At 38.3% G+C, this 27,915-nt stretch overlaps 1 long non-coding RNA gene across 1 annotated transcript; it reads left to right on the top strand.

Annotated features, from left to right (window-relative positions):
• The first annotated feature begins 972 nt into the window (after positions 1–972).
• LOC141353984 (uncharacterized) lies at positions 973–25,428 on the top strand. Its single transcript, XR_012360810.1, has 3 exons — positions 973–1,064; positions 8,693–8,835; positions 24,548–25,428. It is a non-coding gene; the product is annotated as an uncharacterized lncRNA (long non-coding RNA).
• The last annotated feature ends 2,487 nt before the right edge of the window (positions 25,429–27,915 follow it).

Consider the following 27,915-nt stretch of genomic DNA (forward strand, 5'->3'; position numbering starts at 1 on the left):
ATTTTATTCAATATCACAAGCCTTACCCGAGCTGATTTACAGCTACAAATAAGCAGGCATTCAGATCTCAGAGGAAGTGATCTGAGAAACTACAGCTGCCCAGCCGTGACCATAATTCAACACCGCAAACAAAGCAAACCTCAAAATATGACAGCTGGGAATTACTGACATTTCCTGGGAAATGACTCCTAAACCTCATTACCAACATTTACTATAGTTTTTCCTTTCATGTAAACACATTATTCCCACAATACAGAGGACGGATGTGAAAGATATTGTGCTAGCCATATGTTTGTGCAATGTACAGATAGGTCTGAATCTCAGTAATGCGATGCTATTGCTTAGATATTGCTACAGTAAGAAGCCTGATGGGCCATATGTGTAGATGGTAAATGTTATTTTTTTAAACAGTGATTTGACGAGTATTCACATCATCATTTGCAATGAATATTTAAGATGAGAAGTAAAAGCCTTTTGTGTATCTTCTCCCTCTAATCTTAAACATAAACCTCCGGTTTCACAAGGCTTAAGGGTAGTCCTAGACTAAAACACATGTTTGAGGTGTCTCAACAGATTTTCAAGGTATGCGGTATGTGTTGCATGGGAATCAAACTCATAACCTTTGCATTTTTAAGGCAATGTGACACCAACTTCACCTCGTATCACATTTGTTTTAGGAGTGAACACAGAACAGGTTCTGGAGGAATTTGTGTTTTTAATGTGGATTAAAGCCTTGTCAGAATTACTAGGACTCGACTGAATCATGTGAACGGTTGTGGATGAGCACAGCAGTAAAGGGTCAGAGGACTGCTTAACTTAATCTAAGCCTGATGGTGCTTCGGTTTTGCAGACACCCTTGCGGCCATCCACAGATGCTTCTGTGTGTTTGTGTAGGGACTGGTGCTTTTCTATTAGTATTAGAGACCACGCACTGAAGTTGTGTAAAATATGAATTGCCATTCGTTTTCTTGCAGATCCATGTTGAGGAGACATCGAGTTGACCCGAATAGTCATCTGATCAAACAGAGAGCCATATGAGGCCTGGATGAATAGTGAGACACAAGGTGATGCACAATTTTGATCAAATATGCTGTTTTTGTTAAATCCCATTCAATTTCTTTTTGTGTGTCTCATATGATCTTTTTAGACATCATAAAGGCGTCTCTTGACAATGCAAAGGCTTATAAATCAGGCGCGGAGCTATGGGCGGGCCTGGGCGGGCCTGGGCCCGCCCAGATTGACAGCTGGCCCGCCCAATCAGAAATGTAAAAAATACTACTCTGTATAGTTAGACATGTATACTACTTTATGTGGTGTAATTTATCTATTGCATGTTATGTTAATAACAGTAAAATTATAAGTAAGCCTGATAACTATTTAAAAACTATTAAAGCAGTTGAATGTTGCGTTATAATGAAATATTCCAAAGCAACTTTCAGCCATGATCACTTTGAGAACTTTTTTTGCAAGCAAGTAGAAAAAGTATTTTGAATAACAACACGTTATAAATATGTGCTGCGCGCTTTCCTCTCAATAACATAAACACACAACAAATATGACAGCGGGGTAAAAAATAGAAAGAAAACATCTGATCATAGTGATGTTGTTTGATATAGCGATATAGCAGCACTATAAGTCACGCCACGTTTATTGCTACACTTTATACAATATAGCCTATTGCTTTTAAGCAACAAATAGCCTATCATAACAACCTATAAGCCTACTGTGTAATTGAGACATTAATTTAAGAAATGCATTAAAGCAGAAAGACGTAGGGAACGGGTAGGGAAATATGGGTTCACTTCAATCCACACCACAGACGTTCTTGGTTTGCTTCCTATTTATTAAATCGAGGCAATTGTTTGATCAAACATTGATTAATATTAAGATACAATTTATACAAAACGAAATTCACTTTAAAGAGAGTCTTTCCACAAAACAAACCTCGCAAAATCGCTTGCCCGACGTCCATTACGGGCTTTGGCGAATTCCTGTCGGGCTAAAAAAAATGATGCGCCTTGGCCGTCGGGCGGAGGAAAAAATATTGTAATGTGTTTGCATTCTCTCAGATTTAGTTAGGTAATTATGTTGTATGTAATTCGGCGTCATCTTGTTAGCCATTACTATCCTCACTAACAAGTGAAACTGCCAGGAAATGAAGTGAAAGCATTAAATCCATTATTCCTTTCGTTCACGTCTGATATGCGCGCTCCTCGGCTCCGCTCTTCACGAGTAGGCTTGCTCTTGTGCTCATCAAAAAGTATATTAAATGTTTATTTATTTGTCATTTCGTTTAACCCCAGAGTCTAACATTATTCTAGCAATTCCCTTTTTCTTTCTTTATTTAGTAAGTTAACTTAAATATGTGAGAACGAAAATATATTTTTAGTGATTTGCATGAAGAGAATATGATGTTAGAAGCTTCATTTTAAGCATTTAGTAGCCGTATTTATTTAAACACTTTAATAGGTTATTTAAAAAAGTATAAGGTTTTTTTGGGTTCATTTATATTTCCTGTCACTGTGTGCAGGTTCTTTTTTGTAGGCTATGAGAGCCCAATATTTTTTTTACCAAAAAGGCTTAATAAATGTCACGTTGCATTACAATTTAAAGTATCAATAATGTCAAAAATGTGACGTGCAGTTCGGGTGTGTGTGTATGCTGTTTAAATTAGTGTTCTGAAGTTTTGACGAATTTTATAGACTTGTTATAGTTTCTTATTCAAAAGTGACACCCATAGATTCAGGCCCACCCGGACTTAATCCATGCCCACCCATATGTCACGTTCTGCATCCGCCACTGTTATAAATTAACAAATTTAGCTATGAATGTACTAAAAAAGCTTCAAAATGACTCGGTCTGAAGCTGAGAAGGGCCACAGATTATTTTTGTATTTATTTACTAGGGTAAATGCGATTATGATTAATGTATTTGTTAGCAAGGTTAGTAGGCTAGTTGCTTTACTAATAATACACTTTATTTTATAGAGCACCTTTAAAGGGTACTTCTCAAAGTGCATTTATACAAACAGTAGACCCCTTAATCGCCTACGTCACTGTGACGTCACCGCTCTAGCTGGAGGCAAAACATAAGTAGTAACTCATAACAGGCGGGCTAAAAGTTTGAGGTTTTGACTTTAAAATGTCATCTTGTTGTGTTTTTGGCTGCTAGAATAGAAGGAACGGCACTTTTGGTTCTTATGACTGCTTTTACTTATTATAGTTGAAAACAGCTTTCTGGACCTAGACACGCAAAACGGTGAGGAAATAATGCAATATTTGTCAGCTCTGATCAAGGGTTGCGTGCTAAAGATGCTGTCATAGTTTGGAATGCAAATGTTATCAGGGCTCGGAGAAAATCGCTTTGTTACGTTCGTCCCGAATTGCTTTCGCCCCGGTTCTCCCCTAATAAAATTTGCTATAGTAAATACTGTGGTAGTTTTTGATATGTAAATGTTTTCCTCCCCACTCCCACCTTCTTACTTTACCATCTTTCATTTGAATGTTTTTTTGTATTTTTCCTACTCTATGGTACATATTGAAAGGGCTGAACAGATGACGCTGATTTTTAATGGCATGCATTTAATGGCGACCACATAGCGCCACCTACTGTCTGGATGCATTATAACTCATTTTATAATCTACCGATTGAACACTTGTTTACCACCCTTACCTTGCTGTAGCGTTAATAAAACAGGTTTGGATTGCAACCTTTGGATGTCATGTATTGTGATGTAAACAAAATGGCGACCCCAACTAAAATGATTTTTTAAAATTTGATAAAAACTGTGAGGTGTGTTGTTTTTAATTTCACACTCATATAGCCTGTGTTTATACTCGAGGTACCCTTTAGATTTTACTCTTATTCTGCTTTCATTATATTAGCTTACATGATCATGCCGGACAAGAATAATCTCATGTTTATGTGTTGACTTGGTCTGTTTGAACTGGAAATGTAAAACATTGAAATACATTAAAAGACATCTGTTGACCTTTGAGTTTCAGAAAGCACACACAGTCTCTCGCAGCTTGCGACTATGTTTATAATTTTATTATTATTGTTATCATCATCATTATATACCCAGCTGAGGTGAACCACTGTGGTGCGCAGATAACTGCCAAAACAAATTAATTCTGATTAGTCATCGGAGTGCCAACCATAAAAAGGTCTTAAGTTATTTTCAAATGATTATTCGACGTGGATTGAAGCCAGTGAGGAACATTTCCTCAATCTAAATGCACTTAACATAATTACATTTTTTGGGGTGCGTTTTAACCAACATGGCAGCGGGTGCGCTCGTGCCAGAATTGGTTTCGGAAAAACGTTCGACTGTGTTTGTGTTCATTATACGCTTCCAGATGAACATGTTCCTGATTAACTCTAACAGAGCCTTCAGCAAAATACCAAATTGCATTTGTCTTCTCCCCATTACTTTTCACATTGTGTAAGTGTACCTATCGCCTGCGTCTTGTAGCAAATTAAACACCTACATGCTTTTTCCGCTCTTTTTTCATCTGTGCTGTGGGCGTCTGCTTTTTTGGGGTATTTCAAGTCCCGAAATACATCTCCATTTAGTGGCCATCGTAATCACAAAATGCAATTGTAAAGCCCTTATTAATATGGCTCTGCATTTTTAGCACAGAGATTACCCTCATCAAACATGCATTCTTGCTCACAAATCGACTCGTGTAAAGTTGTTTCATACCATCATTATAAAGCCGTTCACCCGCAACAGTAACAGAAAAGCCATGGATAAGCTTTGAGATATTGGTGTTTTCTGCTCGTAAAGTGGATTTTGGGCATATGCGTGACATTAATGACCTCTTTCTTGTGGAGAGCAAGGCCGCCACTCAACTAAATTCGTCCATTATGGGGCATCACCAGCAGATAGCTGCTCTTAATAAGATTTGTGGACGGGGCTCCGCCGAGGCCCTTGAAGCATTTAAAAACGGCCCTTGACTTTTTCACATGCTGTTTAAGCTGTGGGTTTTCATCTGACATTTATTTTTTTCTCAATGACCGCGCTCATTAAGGGCCGGGGAGCAACTGAGGTTCGATTGACTCTGAAAGAGAGCAAAAGAAAGAGAGGGTTTATGTACGAGCACTTGACCTGAAGGCTGCATTATGCAGACTGGAGTCCCTCTTTGAGACCACAGTAAAACACGCTGGACTTAAACCTGAAGGGTTTTAGGTAATGAAACCGGAACAGTTTAACTGGAGTCATATTTGTATCTTGTATCAGCCTCATTTGTGTCCTAATACTCATGCTATCCAAAGCCTATGTTTTACCCCCAAAGCCTGGGTCGGTTTGGGTAATCGCACCCTGGCTTGATTACAAAGGTGGGGTCGAGCACGCAATGCATAGTGTGCATGCTACCTGAGCTGGAGCATGGATCAGAAGACAAGACGTCACATATTTTCTTCCAAACAGTTGAACCCTAATAATGTAAGCGTGCTATAGGGCAGTGCTTCCCAATCCTGGTCATCGCACCCCCTCCAAGAAAGTTTTAGATGTCTCCTTATTTAACACACCTGATTTAACTCATCAGCTTCTTAGGGAGACATATTTACCATTTTGGAAGGAGGTTGATAAGTTGAATCAGGTGTTTTAAATAAGAAGACATCTAAAACTTTCTGGGAGGGGGTGTTTGAGGACCAGAATTGGGAAGCACTGCTTTAGGGGACTCGGAAGGACAGTCGTGCTCAGGGCAACCGCGCCTAATGTGAGTACACCCTAAGATAGTGTTGTAGTACTTGAGACCAGTCTCAAGACCATTTTTCTCGATTATCTTTGGTCTCTTCTTGGTCTCAGATGGATTTTTTTCAAGACCACACCTGTGGGAATTACAGTAAATTGCTAGTGCATTGGCTGATTTATGTGTTAACATCATTAATGTGATTGGATGTAAAACTTATGGCTATAATGGAAAGTATTGACTTATTTTTAGTTGATTGATTTGCTTGACTTCTTTGTGCCGGTAAGAAATTAACGAGAGATTGTCTAAAAATATATCTGTCAAAACATTTATACAAAGGCCCACATTATCCAAGATGTCATTTTTTATTGTCTTGATCTTGTCTCTATCTGAACTTTCTTTGGTCTTGGTCTCGTCTTGTACTCGGCCCATGAAAGTCTTGGTCTTGTCTTGGTTTAAGTGGTCTTGACAACAACACTGCCTTAAGATGATCATTTAAAACAAACACTTTATAAACATGAATATAACATTTAGGGGCGGTTTCCCGGACAGGGATTAGACTAGTCCTAGACTAAAATAAATGTAAGAGTGGTCCAAACTGGAACCATCTTGGACTGACATATTTTAAAACACATCAGTGCCCTTTGTTCTGCTTGAAAATGCACACAAGTGATGTTTTTAGTAAGGGATGTTTGTTAAAACTAGTTATATTTCCTATTTAAACCAAGGCCTAGTCCTGGTTTAAGATAATCACTGTCTGTGAAACCACCCCTTAGAATATAATGCAGTAACATAATATGAATTATAGAGTAATATGAAGTGTGTTATTAAAACTTTATACAATTTTAATAATGCTTTATTGTAGTTCGACAACAAGTACTGTAAGTAAATTTTTCCATTAACTTGGCTCAGAAAGTGAGATAAACAGAAAGCGCTGTAGTCTTCGCTCTAACTGAATTTCCGTGTCTTTTGGTTTTGTCAGGTGACATCCTCCTTTGTAATTAATATTGCTTTCTCTTTTCTCGAAGGCGGTCTGAACCATAAAAATAGCTTTGGAGAGATTTATTGTGGCGCTTTGTTGCTCCTGTTTTTCTTTCTCTAGCGCTTTCATTTATTCCCTCCCTGACTGCAGACACTTCTTGTAATAAACAAAATGAGCTTGGGAAATGCTTGGACTTACGGTGATATTTCACGTCAGCGCTCTGGGGGACACCCACCCACCGCCACGCTGGTTGGAAATGAGATGTTTCTCTGCGAGACGGCGCTAACGATAAAGTGCGATGCCTGTCATACCTTACCTGTCAAGTGTTTTTCTATTAACCGCAATTGTATTTATGTCCCCGTTACTAATAGCCAGCCACGGCTCTACCGTAATTGCATCCTCCAAAGGCTTTTTAAACTTCAAAGATAGCACCTGGACAATCTCCGTAAGCCTGGTCGAGAGCGGTATTAAGTTTGTGAAGCGATGCCAAGTCACGTGACGTCTCAGGTGAAGTGAGGATGCTAATTTGAAGTGCCTGCACCAAATATAATGAAACATATATTTGTGTTTGTGCTCGATAACTGCCCGTGGCCTTTGAAAGAGGGTTTCTTCATTCATTCATTTATTTATTTATTTTTCCACAACTTTGAGCTTCTGGCAAACTCGGGCAATTTATTACAAAGCTGACTTTTATTGTGCTTCAATTGAGAGCCCGTGGGAATTCTGAAACGTTTTGTAAGTGAGTGCCAGCCCGCATAGATACATTTTTTATTGTTGTTGTTTTCATATTATTCCCCTTTTGTGCAAAAAATCCTTTTTTTCACTGTGAGTGGACCTCGGCAAGTCCGAACAGCATGTCTGTCTTTGAATGCTTTGTATGATATCACCAGCGGCACCTGTTTGCTTTCTTAATGCTTAGATGGGTTTTGCACTTGTGTATATCTCTTGAAAGCTAGATTCATGGCCCGGGATGAAGGACATCCTCATCACATCGAGGCATTGTATTGCTTCTCATTAGGGCCAAATTGGTTTCTTTCTGTCTGACTGGTGGGTGCGGGGCTGCAAACTGCACACACGTTGGCACCGTTTACATTCGGGTAAAAAATTGCCACTGGGTTGGGTCAGACTCGGGTCTAATATTCTATGGTCTCGGGTCTTTCTTTAAATATATATATGCATGTCACATTGGGTAAAAAATGATTCTGGTCGCATTTCATTGGACCCGAGAAGACCTTTACTACAGATCTGAAAGTACATAATGGGAATATTTCAAGAAATAACCCTGATTTTAATCACATCTTTTATGTGTCATTGACATGCTCTCAGTCTTTTACATTGCTGTTTGTTTACTTTATTGTCACTCCTGAGGTTTGCTTTTGTTGGCCTGAAATTGTCACACGACATGGAGTGGTCTTTTAATATGTTTTGTGGCTGTACGCATGGGCTGTTTCTTTAGCAATGAAAACTAACTCGTTTTATTTAACAACACTCAACCTGAACAAACCAGATTTTCTAAAACACCCATTAAGGGAATACAATCTATTCTTCACGCTGTTTTGTTCAAACGACAAAGTCGGTATGCACTTTATAGTCAAAAATACCTTGTGACCCATTAGTCCACAACATACAGATGGAGGTTTTGTAATTGCACTTGCCGTAGCCAAATGCTTGATTTGGTTTTGGCCAGCGCTGTAAACCATGACGTTAACAGCTAATCATTTCTGCCACCTGGTTTGCTTGTTTTGTCGGTAGTTTCGCATGTTGCGATTTTAAAGGACGGTGCTTCAACAGTTGGACAATCATTTCCAACAACCGCACCTGCTACCGTATCACTGTAGGCTTTCAAGCCAAAACACGGGCATGGAGAATTCAGATAGGCCCTTCGAGAGTCGGTTCATTTTCTCTTTGACCTTTGCATTATTTGACACCAAATGCAGTCTGGCTGCGGGTCTGAGGATTTCTATAAAATTAAATGTCTGCACCACATCAATGTTGCTTTTGTCTTTCTTTTCAGGTACAGAAATGTTCTCATAAACTGATTTGTTGGCACTGTCACAGTTGGCTACAGTTTAATGTCGTCTTCCAAGCTTCTGGCTTCATCCCTATAGCCGCGATGCACAGACGGGTCTGTCTGTCACAATATTGCCCCCTATTAACGTAAGTAAAGACCCATTTCTGACACCTATTGGTCATCATGAATAAATCATTCAGGATTATTACAGATGTGCATCCTTGCAAGATGTCTTTGTGCATTTAGATTACTGCATGGTGAAGCTCCCCTGGTCTCCAAGCGTGAAGCACAAAATGAAAAACAGCCCAGACACAGCCTATAGATAATAACAAAGAATATCAAATAAACTTTTTTTAATATCTTATCCTAGAAAGCACATTTAATAGAGAGCAAATTAAAAGTTTTGCTTAACAATATATCAGTCTGTGCTTTAATTTTACGATATATCAATGATACATGTAAATGAAATGTTAACTCTTTCGCCGCCAGCGTTTAAAAAAAAAAGTTGCCAGCCAGCGCCAGCGTTTTTCATGATTTTCACAAAAGTTTAATGCCTTCCAGAAAATGTTATTTTTTAAATATATAAACATACAATATATCAAATGAAAGAACAGACCCTCTGCTAAAAAAACAACAACGTTTCATCCTACCTTCAGTAGTTCTTTTGTAATCAGCTTTTGAATATGGGTAGGTTTCTGCAAAAACACCACATTTTGAGCAAAAAGCAGAGATAATTCCATTTTTTTAGACAGACTTTTCATAGAGATCCCATTCAGAGGGATCTTTAAAACAGACACGGACATGCAGCTGCTTGCCATAGGGCAATACTTCCGGGTTTAAAAAGTTGCGGAAATACTCGTCGTTGGCGGGGAAGCGTTTTCTCTTGATTGACGAGATATCTCGTCAATGGCAGCGAAAGAGTTAATAGAAACATTTCTCAAGAAATTCAAAACCAAATAATCTGATATCAACATTATTATAGTTCTCTACTTTTATGCATGCTGGCTGTTCATGTACTCGCCAAAAACATTTAATGGTCCTAAAAACGCTAACTTTTGAAAACATGAAAAGTTCTTATTTCTTATTCGTATGACCGCATTTGTACATTTTTGTACGATTCGCCTTTGTCCCTGTGATATTGGGGTTAGGGGTGGGGTTTCTTTATTATTTTTACAATAATCGTACATTTTTGTACTTTCGAACATATGCATTGGCCAGTTCATAAAATATGTATGAATTCTCATGAGATCAGGCTGGAGTTTATTAATGCTTCTCCAACAAAGTTAAAAAAATGTTGCCAGGTTATTGTCCAGGGTCACCTTACTCATCATTTGCCATATTGATTATTTGGATTTATCACTTTGTAAAATAATCTGTATGTGTGCAGGTGTGTAGTAATTCTTTACAAAGTTTACAAATCCTCAACTACTGGCCTGGCAAGCATAATACAGCATTTTTAGTCATAGTTGTGGCCACATAAATGTGAAGCGTTTTAATAGCGCTGTTGCGTGTACATGAATAAAAAAATGCAAAAGAAAAACGTTTCCTTTTTTACTACATCAATGTCGTGTGAATATAGCATTAAAGCTTAAGTGACTCATTCCCCACCAGCCTTTTTTTACAAAGTTGCCCGCCAGCATTTTTTGTGATTTTCACAAAGTTTCACAAAATGCCTTCCATATAAACATATAAACATACAAATATATCAAATGAAATAATACATTTTCTGCTTTCAAACAAACAAAACTGAAAACAAATAATCATATCTTTTTGTTCATCATTCATCATTTGTTCACTTTTTATTACCTCTCACATATTGGTAGGTTTCTTCAAAAACACAAAATTTTGACCGAAAAACTAAAATAATTTCATTTTTTAAATGACTTTTGTTAGAGATCAGATTCAAAACGATGATCAAAACAGAGTTTTCTATGTTGTTGAATTAGGTAATGCTTCCGTTTTTATAAGTGTAATGCTGTGTTCAGACCAGCCACGGTAGAGGCGTCAAGCGCGAGTGATTTCAATGTTAATTCAATGTGAAGACGCATTGACGCGCATCTGGAGGTCTCGTGGCGTGAAAGAGGCGTTTAGTGCTGCGCGTTTTTTTCCGCCTCATTCGGCGAGAAAGCCTCAAATTGAGCATTGCCACGGCAAACGCGTGAATTGAAAAATTTGAACTTTGACAGAAAAATACGCCATGTTAACCAATCAGTTGAACCAATGAGTGAAGCGAGTAAACTCAAAATGTTCAAGCGGCAAACTAGACGTGGTAGACACAAATTTGACACCTCGAACAAGAGCACCATCTAGTGGATAATAGCGGAATTACAGATTACCATAAAATCTCATAAGGGAAGCATTATTGCACAGGGAAGTGTTTTCTCCTAATTGATGAGATAACTCGTAAATGGTGGGGAAAGAGTTAAGGGCCTGTCCACAAACAGACACATCACAAAATGTTTTTGTCATATCCGCATTTCGTTTTTGGAGCCTGAAACCTTTTTTTTTAAAGTAGATAAATCTACACACGACATCCTTGCGGTTTCGTGTGTACAGCCAATCCATATATTTTCAATAATGTCATTACCCAACGTCTCAACTACTACATCACACAACCGCAACTACAATAGCGGACCTCATGTTTGTGTTGCAGATGTTAGTGAGTCTATAAGAGTTACTAAAGCAAAATCCTCTGCTCCTTTGCTACTACAGCAAGCAACAAATGATTACAGATAACAACAAGAATTATGTGAATGCTCCAAGTCTTCTACTCCATTTTTAGTGTATATCTGTGGCAAAACTACAACCCACATACTGGTCTGGCATGTATACTACATTGATTAAAATCCGTTTCAGTAGTTTCGTGTGTACTTTTTTTTAGAACGATCGGATAAGGAAAGCTCTGGCTTCGTGTGGATATGGCCTAAGCTATCTGAGCTATGAAAGAGCAGCCACTGAGATATTCCTTTACTCCGACACTAATCTAGTACAGAAGAACACAGTTTGTGATTGACCTGATTTCCAGGGTGCTTTTCAAACAAAATTCACTTCAAGGGGAAAAAGTTCTTAGCACAACTAATTATAGCAAACCTGCAGCGTGCTGCGACCTGCTGAGATTTAACCTAAATGAACCTCAGCCACATTCATGCACTGCCTTCTTAGCCAGACCTTAACCAGGAAATGGTCCTAATCCTACTACTGATGACTGATACACAACACGGAGATGCCGTTGTAACATTTATCAAAATCTTAGCGTTTATACAAGCTAAAGTTTGTTGTTTTTATGTTAAAATGTCTTTTTCCAGTTTCATATAAAGAGACATCTAAATATTGCTATGTGGGATATTTATGCAGCTCAGTCACATAGCTTTGTGTGCAAAGCTTATTAGTTGGTTATGCAAAGTATTACATGTTTCCTCATTTGCTTAGGATAAAAGCGTCTACTAAATGAATACATGTAAATGTTAATCCCATTGTGCATCAACAGTCTTACCGCAGTTATTCCACATGCCTGCTGTTCTCCGTGTCTTTCTGTTTCTATGGTCAGTAACGTGCCCAAATTCATCTTTCTTTTCAAGGTATGTAGAGAGAAAGGGGAAGAAAGTGAAGGTTAAGCTTTTTTGTTCAGCGCCTGCTTTGTGCTTGTGTCAGCCTGTTGGCACATCAAGTTTTTTATAAGGGCTTTTTATAAGACTTTACTGCAGTAATAACACACAGACACACAAAAGAAACACACATAAATTGCCATATACTGTAGTGGGCATCAAAGATTTGTACAAAATAGTGTGCATCAGAGAATATAAACTGGATTTTTACATAAAAATAGGAAAGCGGTGCCAGCTGTGACGCACAGGAGTACGGTATGGGTGCCAGGCAATTATTAGTCAGTGTTGCAATGCAGTTGAGTGTTCTAGGTCTCAAAGCCCCACTGTACACTTATTGTCCAGTGTGTAGATTTTAGAGGCATCTAGTGGCGAGAATATGAATTGCAATCAACGGCTCACCCCGCAGCTCACCCCTCCCTTTCAAAACGCATAGAGAAGCTACGGTAGCCTCCACAGGACAAACACATCGTCGTCTGAGACAACGTAGTGACAAAATGTGCGCTTTAGAACCATTTGTCCATTTAGGGCTACAGTAGAAACATGGCGGCGACTTCCATGTAAGGAGACCCACGATGTATGTAGATAAAAATGTTTTATTGTAATGTAATAAAAACAATACAGTTCAATAATATAGTTATGTTAAAAGTTACACATTGCACCTTTAACTCTTTCCCCGCCAGCATTTTTTATGATTTTCACAAATGTTTAATGCATTTTAAATATATAAACATTCGATATATCAAATGAAAGAACAAATGAAAGAACAGACCATCTGCTTTCAAACCAAAAAAGGTTTCATCTTATCTTCATTTGTTCTCTTTTATATTGGTCGGTTTCTTAAAAAATCAGGGTTCCTACGGGTCCTTGAAATCCTTGAAAGTTTGTGAATCTGGGGGAAATAATTCAAGGCCCTAGGAAGTTTTTGAAAATATAATCTATTTTATGCAAGAAGTTTTCTGGAAAAAAATCCATATTATTCCCTGTGTAGTGTGGGATAATATCATAAAATTCTAGACTTTTTAAGCACACATGCTAAACTGTTCACTTTAAATGCTCATATCTTCTGTATGTAAATGTTGATTCATACCAAAATGCTTTTTTGAATAGTTGTGTTTGACACATTAAAACGTCTTGGGTTACGTATCTAACTCTTGTTCCCTGAAAAGGGAACGAGACGCTGCGTCTCCCTTGTCATACTTCCTGCGTCCCTGTAACGCCGTCTTTGGCAATATTTCCGATAGCGATATACTTCCTGGCTCCCGCGTCACCCTGTCTTTGTCGTTAAGCCTTAACATTGTTTGAATTTGATATACACATTCAGACGCACTTACCCCTGGAGGCGTCCCCAAAGTGTCACTGCAGTGACGCAGTATGAGTTCCCTCGAAAGGGAACTGTAACAATGTATCTTAAAAGGTAACACAATGTAACCTTGCTCTCAATTGAAATGTGTCCCCACGTTTAGTCCTTGAATTTGAAGGTATTGGACCTGGAAAGTCCTTGAAAGGTCCTTGAATTTGAAGTTAACTAAGGTGTGGGAACCCTGAAAAATACCAAGTTTTATAGATAATTGCATTTGTGAAGGACTTTTGATAGAGATTAGATTCCGAGCGATGATCAAAACATACACAGAGTACTTGCTTACTTTGAGTTCTTTGACCTAAGCTGTTGCTTCCAGGTTTTAGTGCCAGCTGGTGGATAATAGCGGACATATGAATTGCCTTAAAAACTTGTCATTGGCAGGAAAGCGTTTTCTCTTAATTGACAAGATAATCTGTCATAGGCGGGAAAGAGTTAAAGGAACTTTTCATCGGTTTTGGGAAACCAAAAATGGTTCTTTTATGGCGCTGCAGCTAAGAACCCTTTCTAGAACCTTTATTTGTAAGAGTATAGTATGGCAGATATTTAATTCAACAATTTTATTCACATGCATGCATTTAAACAATGCATTTATCCAAAGGAACTTATTTAATTCTTGGGTGCTTTTTTCATCAGTATGCATGTTACCTACCATTGAACCAATGACCTTTGCCTTGGAATACAATGCTCTACCAACTGAGCTAAAGGAGCGGAGATTGATTTTATTGAATATATTACATGATATGCTGATTTATAACATTTGATTGATATGCAATCAATCAAATAACTGCAGTTAATCTCATAAAATCAATATTTGTTAAGAGATACACCCTGAATGTGCTGTAAATAATCATGATGTATAAAACCCTGACTTTCCAAAACCTGTTGGGCTATACTGTGCATCTACTTCCAATGCATGGTATGTTTTTGAACTAATTATTGTATAAACAGGTTTAAAAGGGAATCTGGGTGTTTGTTTTGGGCTTGGACACCAAGCTGTTGTGTCATACATTTGGCAACCCTGCAAGTTATCACTTTATTTAATAGCAGCACTTTTCCAATAACATACTGGGAATTAGATCCAAACCTTCCCATCAATGTCCTCTATTTCTCTTTGAATTGAACAGATAGATAATCAGGTGACTATTTATGTTCTTCCTATAGGATTATTTGACTCATGCATCGTCATTGATGTTTTGCGCATTTCATTGACAGAATGAATGTGCCACATCCAAGGATATTTTGAATCTGCTCTCTCTCTCGCTCTTTCTCTCTCTCACTCTGTGCCCACTGAGATTGCTTTACAGCAATTCAAGGATGAGCTTGGTTTAAATGTTACGACCTTTAACACCTTCAATGACCCTCACAAGGTCACATACTCTCATGCTTTCCTCGTAATGGATCTGTCTCTCTCTCCATCGAGGAAGCCCTCGTACAATCATACGTTCTTGCTTTGTTTCCATGGCAGCCAGGGATAATTTCTTTCTTGTCTTATTTTCTCTCTTCCTCCTCTCACCAACCGAAGGGCTTCACTTCGCCATTCACCGGATTCTCTGCTGAAAACATGTTCAGTTAAAATGTTATCCCCGTGTCCAAGCCCCAGCTCATGCATATTTAATGCTCGTGCTGTGTTTTTCTTTACCCTGTTATAACAGTAAGATCTCTGTATGTTTCTTACTTTCAAACACGGTTTGGAATTGCAATGCTGCCCTAGTGTGTTTCCTTGAATTAACATTCAGCTTCGAGCTATACCTTTAAAGCAGGCTAGCCAGTTTATAACACAATTTAAGGCCGAAGTATGGTCCACTTTTTACACGTACGCGAGGGTCCGTGTACAGTGCGCGTGACGCAACTTTTGTCATTAGAAAAGTGCGTACGTACTGTACAAGCACCGGCGGATATTGGAAACCCTGTATACATTTTACATGTAATTTGCACATGCGCGTAGAATTTAGGTTCTGTTGCTTATTTGTTTTACTCGCTTTGAATTAAAGTTCATGCCAAATGCATACAATAAATGTAAAATGTAGGTTTTTTTTTTCAGGTTAAACTTTTTAACTTGGTGCTGCATTATTTAGAGTTTGTACTGAACGTAGGTGTAATTGATACTAAAACTGACGTCAAAAGAAAATTACAGTAGTTTAGTAACATGGCTGAGCTCATTTCATGCCTAACTTGGGGTTGAATGGGCTATATTGGCAATGTAAACTGTTGCCAAGGGTGCTTACAACAGCTGGCTAAATTACTAGTTAACAAAGTAGTTATTTAGCAGCTGTTTTTATCCAAAATGACTTCTTTAAGCACAAACCACCACAGCGGTCTCCAGCGTGTTAATGTAATGGTTAATGTAATAGCATCTATATTCTGATGGTTCAGTCATAGGTGAACTAATTCATCTCTGTTTCTGTGGCCCGTGTTCATTTTGGGATAAATGCCAAGGGCCGGGCTCTCTGAAGCCCCGTCAAACTGACATTTCATGTTTTGACATGTGACATCTTCATTCATTGCTTTAATTGTGTAATAATTGATCAGTCAAACATGCGCCGAGACGATTTGTAAGCATAACCTGTGAAAAGAACAGCTGTTACGATATGCTAGCGTAAAACAGGTTTTGATAGCTGGTGCTGTTTGATAAGCCTTCTGTTTTTCTGTTTATAAGCCGTATAGGACAGTAAAAAATATATACTTATATTTATAGAAAGAAAAGAGATGACGCAAGCCAGACTCAAACCTGACTCCATATGATTATTCATCAGTATAAAATGATTATAAATGTGACCCTGGACCACCAAACCAGTCATAAGTCGCACACTATATAATTTTTTATGCCAAAAAATCATTAGGATATTAAGTAAAAATCATGTTCCATGAAGATATTTTGTACATTTCCTACTGTAAATATATTAAAACGTATTTATTATTAGTAATATGTGTTTCTAAGGTCTTCATTTGGACAACTTTAAAGGCGATATTCTCAATAGTTTGACTATTAGGGCTTCTCGACGTTCAAAGAAATGACCCGAATCACTTTTTACAGAAAAAAATGACGCGCATAAATATTTTTTTTAAAGAGAGACCCTACCTGAGACAAACCCGATAAAATTAGAGCCGAGTCCGACCTGAACCAGTAGAATTTTTTTTTTCTTTTTTTTTGACCCGACTGTATCTGATTGTAAACGGCATCGACGTGTGTGCAGTCTGCATCCCCACAGGTACCAGTCAGAAAAAACTCAGTTTGCATTGTAAACAATTTGAGCCGCTGCTCCATTTGCTTTTTTAGTTGTTATCTGACGACGACACTAAGGTAACTTATTGATTACTTAGTGAAACTTAAAATGTGCATTCAAAATTGATTGACAGGTCCGACTCAACGAAAATAAACCTACTGCCAGCCAAACTATGTCGCAAGCGCTCTTTCCAAACAGATGAGGGATGGAAAAGGACTCGATGCACACACGCAACATTCGGTTCTTCTTGGGTCCATTCAGAAAAACATTAATTTTAAATTACCTGAGACCAGAGGGCGCTAATATTATACCCAACCCGTGTCCGAGGTACAAGTTAAACTTTTAGACCCAAATCCCCGGTTTTCAGATGTAAGTGAATCTGTGAAGACATCTACCTCAGATTTTCAAATAGTTGTATCTCCGCTAAATATTGTGCTTTCTTAGCATACCATACATCAATGGAATGCTTTTTTATTTAAATTATGTAAAAATCTCAATCTTCAAAAATCCTTATGACCCTTATGAAAAAGGTATAAAAGAAATGGTTCCTCTACTGTAAGAAGCTTTGACTAAATGGTTCTTTAAGATTCTCAAAAATGGTTCTTCTGTAGCATTGCTGTGAATTTGTTTTATTTAAAAGTAAAATGTGTTATAATCTGTGTCATTAAACAGATTTGCAGAGAAATAAATGGTTTTGTTTTGAATCGAACTAAAAGCAAAAGCAATAGTTCAGTTAGAGCTGTGGTGCAGTGGTATAGCCCAGTGGTTTTCAAACTTTTTCAGCGTGCGGCCCCCCTTGTGTATGGTGCATTCCTTCGCGGCCCCCCAAAGAAAATTTGTGACAGAAAACTGTTCTAAAACTCAACATTTTAATAGAAAAAAAAACATTAAACCTAAAAAAATAAGGCTACTAACCAAAAGCACTACTTTTTTGGATAATTTAATTGCACAGAATTCATGATAAATTAATGTATTTCATAAAATGTCATAAAACTGGGGCCCCCCTGGCACCATCTCGGCCCCCAGTTTAAAAACCACTGGTATAGCCAACGCTATCTCATGAGAATTCATACATATTTTACGAGTTTGCTATTACGAATCAATTCATATGACCACATACGATTTGCCTTGACCCCTGTGATGTTGACCCCTGTGCGGGGTTAGGGGTTCGGTTTCGTTGTTGTTGGTTTTTTCATGAGAATCGTACGATTTTGCATGAATATCTTCGTATGAATTGATACAAATTAGCCAACTAGTAAAATATGTACAATTTCTCGTGAGATCAGGCTGGTATAGCACGCTTTTGCTTATTATATCTGTTCCAGAAACACAGGTTTGTGCATTGTTCAAATTATGTCAAAGATAATGGGGGTCCCCTAGCTAAGCCCCCCTGGCCAATATTAAAAACAGAGGACCTCCCTAATTATATTTTAGGGGGTCCCTCAATGCTTATAGGTCCCGGACCACCCCAGCCCCTCCTCAATTTGAACACTGGGTTTGTGTCTCATTTGCTTACCTCATTTCCCTCTCTGACCCCGATGTCTCCGTCCACCTCTCCTTTCTGGAACAGTAACTTCTCCAAAGTGATTTAGAGTGGAAATAAAAATAACTTACAGTAGGTCACAGATTCTTGGAAATTTCTAATGACGCAGTTTCTACCGCAAAGCAGATATTCTTTCATTAAAGACATTATTTTAAAAAGTTATGGGTCTCGAAACAGCTATCATAAGAGACCCTGTTCATTAAAGTCTCCTTGCTTTATTGCTTGTTAGTAATTAACAAAGCCACCAGGACTACTGTGAGTTTAAATGTGCAGATTCTGGAAACAGTTTGTAAGTTAATTAAGCAGTTGAGTTGCATTTTATCTCACTTAACATAGAGGGCGCTGTTTGGAACAGTAAATACAAAATGATTTATTGATTTAATTAAGGAACTTAGAAAGCTCAGTAGCTTCATAATGAGCTTTTATTTAAATACTGCGTTATTGTTTTACCATGTTTGCCATGCAATTAGTTATAAACAAGATGTTTAAATTAGACTTGGGCGGTTCTTGTATGTGCCAAACACAGTGCTATTGTGTGCTATATGTGTCTGATAGCAATACATGCCTTTTAAATGTTTTGTAGCATATCAATGGAGTTATACAGACTATATTGAACCACTTTGAGGGTCGACAACATCTATCAACACCTTGCAAATGGTGTCAAGAGGTGAAAAACTACATTTGTTGGCCTTATGGCAGCTTGCCAGAGGCGTCTCTGTGCAATAGCACATTAACACCATCAGTGTAACATCTGACACTGTGATATCATGGCCTCAGGCTGTCACCGAACGGACCAGCCATAGTAACCAGCAATGCGAGCTGAAAAGGAAATTTACAAAGAATTAGACGTAACATGTTTGCTAATGTGCTCACAGCAGTATTGCACAAGCGCATGTTTAGTCCCTTGTTAACATCAAGAGGTCACAATTTAGCAGCTTGGCATCAATAGCTAAGTTTACATGGACACATTTTGCCTCAATTGGAACCAAATCATTCAAATTGATAAATCCTATCATAGCGTTTACATGAACACTTAATAATGTGATCGGATTGATGTGTGTGTTTGGCACAAGCAAATCATTTGTCATGCGAACAGATAAACATACAAACCATCCACCTAAAAATTCTTTGCATCTTGCGTCATTACGCTAATTTAATGTCATTGCAAATGTGCATATGCTCCACACTCCAGTCCAGTAGGTGGCGGAAATGCACCTTCAAGTGGGTTTGCCAACTGCCATTGAAAAAGAAAAGAAGAAGGTGTTTGCACATGCGCAGAGCGTCCCAATTTCAGTTATCAATCCAATCAAGTGTTTACTTATTATTTCTTTGATGCAAAAAGATATGTAAGAGAAAATGTAAGAGTATTTGAGAGTATTTAGCGTTACATTGTGTTTTAACGTAAATACATCTAGAACTAAAATGACGGCACGCCGGCTCTACGTCATACCGTAAGACAATTATTGGTGCTCGCAAGGCTCGTGACTGTTGTCATATGCTTCATGACTAAACATTCTGTCACGAGACTCGCAAAAACCAATGATCATTTTTCGTACTAACGTGAAGCCGACGTGATGACATTTTTTATCTAAATGTGTTTATGTTCAACACAACAAAGACAAACCAATTTTTTCTCACACACATTGTTTTCTGGTCGTTCCCAGTCCACGTTTAAGGTCATGTCCTAGCCAAACACTATGTCAAGACATGGCAGAGAATAAAAACTGTTTTAAGATATCATCACACGCTAACTGTACCTGGGTAGAAGTGACCATCTTTCCTTGGCTCTGTGCTACTAAATCATGTATAACCATCACAATATGATCCTACGTTATGTGTCAAAACAGACAGAAAACTGTGTGGGTAAATGCAGTGAGGCTAAGCAGGAGTTCTGCTTCATGCCCCCTTAACTTCAGACAACTGGGCTCAATCCAGACACCATCCCTTTAGGTTACAGCATCACCATTCATCAGCAGGTGCGAGTGGAACACAAGCTCAGCATGTGGAAGATGTGCTACGACTACATTGTGGAAGCTCAAAGGGATTCTGATCCGACCCTGTAAAAAAGGCTTGGTGGATGTTTTTGTGATAGCCGCTGTAAAGCACATGAGCAGTAGACATGGAGCAGCTCTGTTTGATGATCAGGTGGATTGAGAATGTCTGACAAGAAATGAAAGAGGGGGAAAGAGAAGGGCAGAAGGTAAAAGCCAGGTTTTTATTTTTGTTTTACTAGTACCTTTCACACATACAGTCTTCACTGGTAAAGAGAGGTTGTAAGATGACCAGTAATTTATTGGCAACCGCTTTGTGTGAACGGAGGGTAATGCTGAGTTTACACCAAACGCGTTTTGGGCGTCAAAATCGCGTCTACCGCGCCTAGTTTGCCGCTTGAACACTTTGAATGCATTTGCGCATGTAGAGCGGAGTAGACACGCAAAAAAACCAAGCATTTGACCGCGTCCGAAGCAAAATCCGCTTCTTGTGGGAGGGGCAACTGCTGTGCCAGTGTCTGTTTGCAAGATGACTGATGCTACTTGTGCATTTATCAAGAGAGTTACCAGTTTGTATTTGGTAACCTTACTATAGGGGGAAAATAAACGGCGCGGGTCGATAAACATCACATGACTCAAAAGTGAAGTGTGTATTACAACTTACCAGGTTGCCCAAAGTCCTCACTGACACTCTTCCAAGCGAGGTCCTTTTTATTCCTGTCTCCTCTATAGAAATAACAACTTGTGTCATATAGCTTCGAGTGACTGCTTGAGTGAGTGACTCCGGGCGGGGCTGCCACCACAGCAGCAGGCAGGCTCCTGATTGCTTAACGCGTCGCGAAATTCCGCCAAAGTTCAAATTTTTCAACTCGGGCGTCAGCCGCAAATTCGCGTGAACCGCAAAATGCACAAAAAAAACCATTCGCGCGTACCGCGCACAACGCTCAATTCGCGCCTTTCGCGCGAGCTTCATGCGCGAATGAGGCAGAAACGCGTCTTCCGCTCCTCGGGACCTCCTGACGCGCATCAACGTGTCTGCACATTGACTTAACATTGAAATCACTCGCGCTTCACGCCTCTACCGCGGTTGGTGTAAACGCACCATAAGGATTACCGGTAGGGCTGTAACGATTAATCGTGTGTCCCATTAAAAATGCCTGTCTGAAATCGATTCTGAATTGCAAGGTCATGCACAGCTTGTGAGTGTACTACGGCATTTGGTCAGTAGGAAGTCCTTATCAATCTTAAATCATTATGAGTCGGAGTCGTTTAAAATGTGCATTTAAAAAAGCAACACTCGTTAAACAAAATCATTCAAAATATTCTTTATTATCATGAAAATACCTGAAACAATTTAAAGAACATTGATATAAATATTCCTGTAGACATTTCCTGGAATAGCGTTTGTAATGCTATTTCTTCTGTGGCACAAAGGGTGTTTCTGCATGAGAGCGCCCCCTGGCTTTTGGATGTGCCGGGATTTCACTGTAATTCATTAAAATTCATTCATTGAGAAAACGCGCATTTACGCTGTTAATTGTTACACCTCTAATTACCGGCATTTAGGACAGACGACGTTAGGCTTGCAGCCAATCCTAATGTTTTGATACAGATGACGCGTTTACCCCAACACTCTTTACGGACGTTTCCACATGCACGTTGCTTAAAGTTGAGCACGCCTGAAGTTAACATCTACATATCTTCACCAAAGTTGTTTAAAACAGCTTTCCATCAATTTGCCAAATTGCCCATTCCCTTAGCACACTCTTCGTTGAAGCCTTAAAGGGGGTCGTACACCAAGTGCTGTGTCACCTTGCATAGTGCCATGAATCTAAAAACAAAACACATTATTTTCTATGAATGTACGCACACAGGTGGGCGCTCGACACACTCACATAGTTTAATGTTAAATAACATCATATTTGTCCCAAATCGTTAGCGATTAACATTGGCTGCTAAAGTATATTTAGCATTTTGAAGTAGACACTATCTGACAAAGCTCGCGCTATTTAATGTGCACGTCCGGTACACGATACCTCCGAGTTGTCCTAGACGCGATGCTACGCGGCTTGGTACTTCTCGTCCGGTGTGCGACCCCTTTAAGTGTAAACATTACTGCAGTTTAAGACTCATATCGCGACTCTTTCTCTGTTCAGTTCTGTTTGAAGTCGCCTAATGCAATGTTGTTTGGTCACAAGCAACTGTGCGACTGTCAGCGTTTGCCACAGACTTGAAACCAGTGTTCGAATTATGTCACAGATTATGGGGTCCCCTAGCTAAGCCCCACCCCCTGGCCATGCCCTGTCGCCGTGATTTCACAAAGTAAGATATAATCCTGGATCAATGTTTTTGTTGATCAACATTTTAATCAAAGAAACTCCAAATTACCCTTACCTCAAACCCTAACCATTTCCTCCCTCAAATTAGTGTGAAAATAAATAAAATTATTTTTTATAAGCCCTGAACCCAATCCTAAATCTAAATCTAACAATCTGTCAATTCCTCCAGAAAACAACGTGATTAAAGAATTAGCAGCTTTTTAATTAAAAAATAAAAAATCATTTAGCCATTTCTTGTGTCTGGTCTTTAGTTCAAGCTGAAGAAAAGCTGCTCAGTATTCTCTGTTCTCTAGCAGATGAAATCCTAATATTTCAGTCTGTATGTAAATATTCATGGACTTGACCAAAATGGCCAGTTTATTGTGGTTGGATAAGCCGAGTACGATCTTAATTTTCTTTAATCTGATAGAGAAATGATTGACAAACAGAGAAAGGCTTTGTAAAATGAATCCCGTGCGCTTTGATTTGTTTGTCTGTGAGGTCACGTTCAGCCGTATTCACCTCTATTAGCTTCTGCTGATGTCTCTCCACATGAAGCCTTAGCTCTTTCAAGTTTTCCTCTTTTCCACATTAATTTGATCCTCCCCGCATCCTCAGACGGGCTTCTCTCCGTCTGCCAGCCCCTAACCTGGATAAAAATTAAGGTGAACAGTGGGTGAGTTGAAATGAAGAGGTCCTTTCCCTGAAGGATGGAAGCGTGATTGCGGTTTGTTTTAGTGACTACAAAACCAAAGGTGTTGTGGGAGATTGACAGGGCAATGCTATACCTTTGCGGTGGTTGTAGTGGGCACTTTTTAGCTCATCGTTATGCAGTTGCTAGGGTGTTCTGGGTACCCACCAAACATTTGGACGTCTGATAACCGTTGAAAATACGTCCCGTCATGGTTATAAAATAGTTTCAATATGAAAATCCAAACGACGTGTTTGACGTCTTTTCTGCACGGTCCGTGCACGTCTAAAAATGTCCTCTTCTGGACGTTAATACATAAAACCCGTATATAAAATTTTGAATACACACAACCAATATAGACATATACAAATGTATACAAGAGTATATAAATGCATTTTAGGACATGTTGTGCATTTGTTCCGTCAGCCGCGAATTTTGGACGGGGAGACAGCGTTGATTTCGGACCAATAGTATAACATTTGTGCCTTCCTGCGACGACCCCTTTTAGCCGGAGAGACGACGTTGCCGCCCGACCTATGTTTGCTGGGTAGCTGCTGTTGAATATTATTTATAGGCCTAATACAGAAGAGAGCACACTTAAGTTTCTATTGGGTCTTTTAAATACGTTACTTTAACGTATTAAATTAAGCAATTTTAGAGCGCTTTTTGTCACTACGTTGTCTTAGACGATGTCATGTTTGTCCTGTGGTGGCTACCGTAGCTTCTCTATGCGTTTCAAAAGGGAAGGGTGAGCTGTGGACTAAGATGTTGGTGTGCATTTATACATTTTCACTTGTGTTATTCATCTATTCATTATGGTACACATTAGGACCTTTTTTAAAGTGTACTGCACCAGTGTCCGCTAAGGTCCAATATTTCCCCATTATGCATTTGGCGGATCCTTTTATCCAAAGCAACATACGATGCATTATAATCTATACTTTATAGCAGTATGTTTGATCCCTGGGGTTTGAACCCATGATCTTTTGCATTGCTAATGCAATGCTTTACCAGCTGAGCTACAGGAACACTTTTGTATACAAAAATAAATGTAGTGTATGATGTAGTGTTAGGCATAAATATTATGTAGCTTGTAACTGTCTTAATATTTTCTCTTTTGCTTCAGTCCCTTCAGCAGATGTCCCTTCACTTTTGTTCCCAAGCTGTAACAACACATGGTCTCTCAGCAGCTCGAGAATTAAAACACCCTGATTAAAGCTTCAGACTTCAGTCTCCGCTCATCACAAGTTAATGCTGAATCCTGCCCGCCTGCTAACTAATTTAAAATCAGTACCATTCAGCGCCTCTGATTTACACAGTAGCTAAACTGGAGTCAGATGAAATTGGGTAATTTCTCAACAGACCGGATCCTCGGGTGGCTGCTTGGAGTCATCATCAGCTCTGATTCGTGTCATGCAACTGCTGAAGTTATCAAGCGACGGAGAAACTCACGGACAGTGACTGTGATAAGAATAAAGCGTAACGCTTACTTCACCTGGGAAGAAGCGTCCGTGTTACAATCACTAATGTGCCAAGAAAGTCCAAAATAATTGGCTCAGTGGGATTTTGTTTTATTTCAAGTCAGATGATTCGAGGGCAACAGATGTTAGAGGTTCGTATTATTATATGCAAATGTTTTAACTAGACGCTCATTATTTGAACTTCTTATGGAAAGGGACACAGCACGATACGCTGCGATGGATTTGGTGTTCTTGGCCGCTGATCAGATCTTCGGCCATGTCTGTTTCAGGGTTCCCACAGCTTTTTGATTTCTTATTAATGACTGAAGTTGTATGAAAATACTGCATCAAAAGCTACCAGTGCACGCTGTGTATCTTCTTACTATCAGATTATTATCAGAACATGGTAAAGATGGAAATTCTGGGCTATTTATAGGCTATTTATTTTATTTCGTCAACTTAATGCCATCATTTTATTGTATTCTTGCAGTAGCCTACATCGTAAATTTTGCCAGCGGCAGCATTTTTATAATTTTCACAAAAGTTTAATGCCTTCCAGAAAATGTTTTATATATGTATATATATAAACATACAATTTATCAAATGAAAGAACAAATGTTTTATTATCATACCTTAATTTATTTTATTTTTTTTAATCACCTCTCAAATATGGGTAGGTTTCTTAAAAAATTCTAAATTCTGAGCAAATGCATTTTTTTAAAGGACTTTGTTAGATATTTAGGGGTGGTTTCCGGGACAGGGATTAGACTAGTCCTAGACTAAAATAAATGTAAGAAGTGTCCAAACTAAAAAAAAACTTGCACTGACATATCTTAAAATGCATCAGTGCCCTTTGCTTTGCCTTAAAATGCACACAAGTAATGATTTTAGTAAGGCATGTTTGTTAAAACTAGTTATATTTCATAATTAAGATAGGGCCTAGTCCTGTCTTAAGCTAATCTCTGTCCGGGAAACCACCCCTTAGTGTTTTATAAGTTATGTAAGAGCGCCGCTTAGTGGATAATAGCAGAAATATGGATTGCCATAAAAAGATAACTTGTCAATGGCGGGGAAAGACAAAGTTAAAAACATCACAGCCTGATCCCACGAGAAACAGCCTGATCCCACAAGAATTCGTATGTATTTTACGAATTGGCTTATTCATATTAATTCGTACGAAGTAAATCCTACAAAAACATACAATTATCATAAAAAACAATGACGAAATGGCATGCCTAACCTAACGTCACTGGGGCAAAAGCAAATCATACAAAAATGTGCAAATGTGATCGTACAAATTAATTAGATTTAGACACCTCTTAACTCTTTCACCGCCAGCCTTTTTGAGAAAAGTTGCCCACCTGCATTTTTGTGATTTTAACAATATTTTCACAAAATTCCTTGTAGGAAAAATTATTTTCTATAAATATATAAACATACAAATTATATCAAATTAAAGAACACACCCTCTGCTTTCAAACAAACAATAAACAAACAAACAAACAAACAAAATGGGGAAAAAACGTTTCATTATATATTTACTTTTTCTACTTAATTTAACCCCTAAAATATGGATATTTCTCTTCAAAAATACAATATTTTGAGCAAAAAGATTAAAAAATTGCGTTTTTGTAAAGGAGTTTATGTTATAGATCAGACTCATAATGACTATCAAACATAAAGGCAGTTAAAATAAATCATTAAATCTTTTTAACTTCCGTTTTTGATGCATTCGGTTTGGCGCCATCTGGTGGATAAAAGCGGTATTACACTTTCACTTTGAAATTCGTCCAGAAAGGCATATTTATTAGTTAAATATGAACTCATAAATGACGAGATAACTCGTCAATGGCGGTGAATGAGTTAAAATACATTCAAATTGACATGAGATAACATTGGTCAAACTATTTCCACCTCATCTATCATAAAATAAAAACTTTCCATCGTGATCATTGTGCTTTAAGATGTTTCAGTGCTGTTTCCTTGTCTGATTAAAAATAAAATGTGTTGTGGTTGTGCCAATTAGCTGGCGGATATTTCCATGCGAACTCGGGTCAAACAACAGGAGATACTCAACGTCTATATGTTATGGCAAGTGGAACGTGAAGGACTTTCTGCCGAAGACAGTTCACATCATTAATGCAGCGTACCGTGAAGAAAACAGACACACACGGCTTTGTTTCAGACAAACAACATATAACATGCATGAGAATCACATTCATATACAGTGGAAAAACAATGTTTGTATTATGTTTGATTGTTTGTTGTTGTTTATACACAGATCCACAGTGGCGAGCAGTTGCAGGAGCAACACACTTGTTATGGTTTGTTATGCCAGAAGTTTCATATGCATGTAAACATATCTTAAAGTTGTGTTGTTAGCATCCAAACAGAAAACATATGAGCACCTTTAAGATCATATAGACCACATCTCATATCTGTGGCTGGTGTGATGTTGACAATAATGGTACAACAGGCAATAGATGTTAGAGGTTCATATTATTGTATGCAAACTTTTTTAACTAGATGCTCATTATTTGAATTTCTTATGGAAAGGGACACAGCACGATACGCTGCAATGGATTTGGTGTTCTTGGCCGCTGATCAGATCTTTAGCCATGTCTGTTTCAGGGTTTTCACAACTTACTATCCGATTATTTTTAGAATATGGAAACATGGTAAGGATGGAAATTTTAGGCTATATATATTATTTTGTTGACTTAATGCTGTCACTTTATTGTATACTTACAATACATCGTCATTTTTGTATTTATTTAACTCTTTCCCCACCAGTGTTTTTTTTTTTTAAGTTGCCAGCTGCAGCATTTTTTATAATTTTCACAAATGTTTAATGACTTCCAGAAAATGTTCTTCTTTAAATATATAAACATACAATATATCAATTGAAAAAAAAAAGATATGAGCACCTTCAAGATCAAGTAGACCACATCTCATATCTATGGCTGGTGTGATGTTGACTATGGTACACACCCAAATTTTTTATTTTTTTAGCAATGTGTATGTAGAAAACTGA

Source organism: Misgurnus anguillicaudatus, chromosome 3 (genome assembly GCF_027580225.2).
Source record: "Misgurnus anguillicaudatus chromosome 3, ASM2758022v2, whole genome shotgun sequence".
Classification (NCBI taxonomy): domain Eukaryota; kingdom Metazoa; phylum Chordata; class Actinopteri; order Cypriniformes; family Cobitidae; genus Misgurnus; species Misgurnus anguillicaudatus.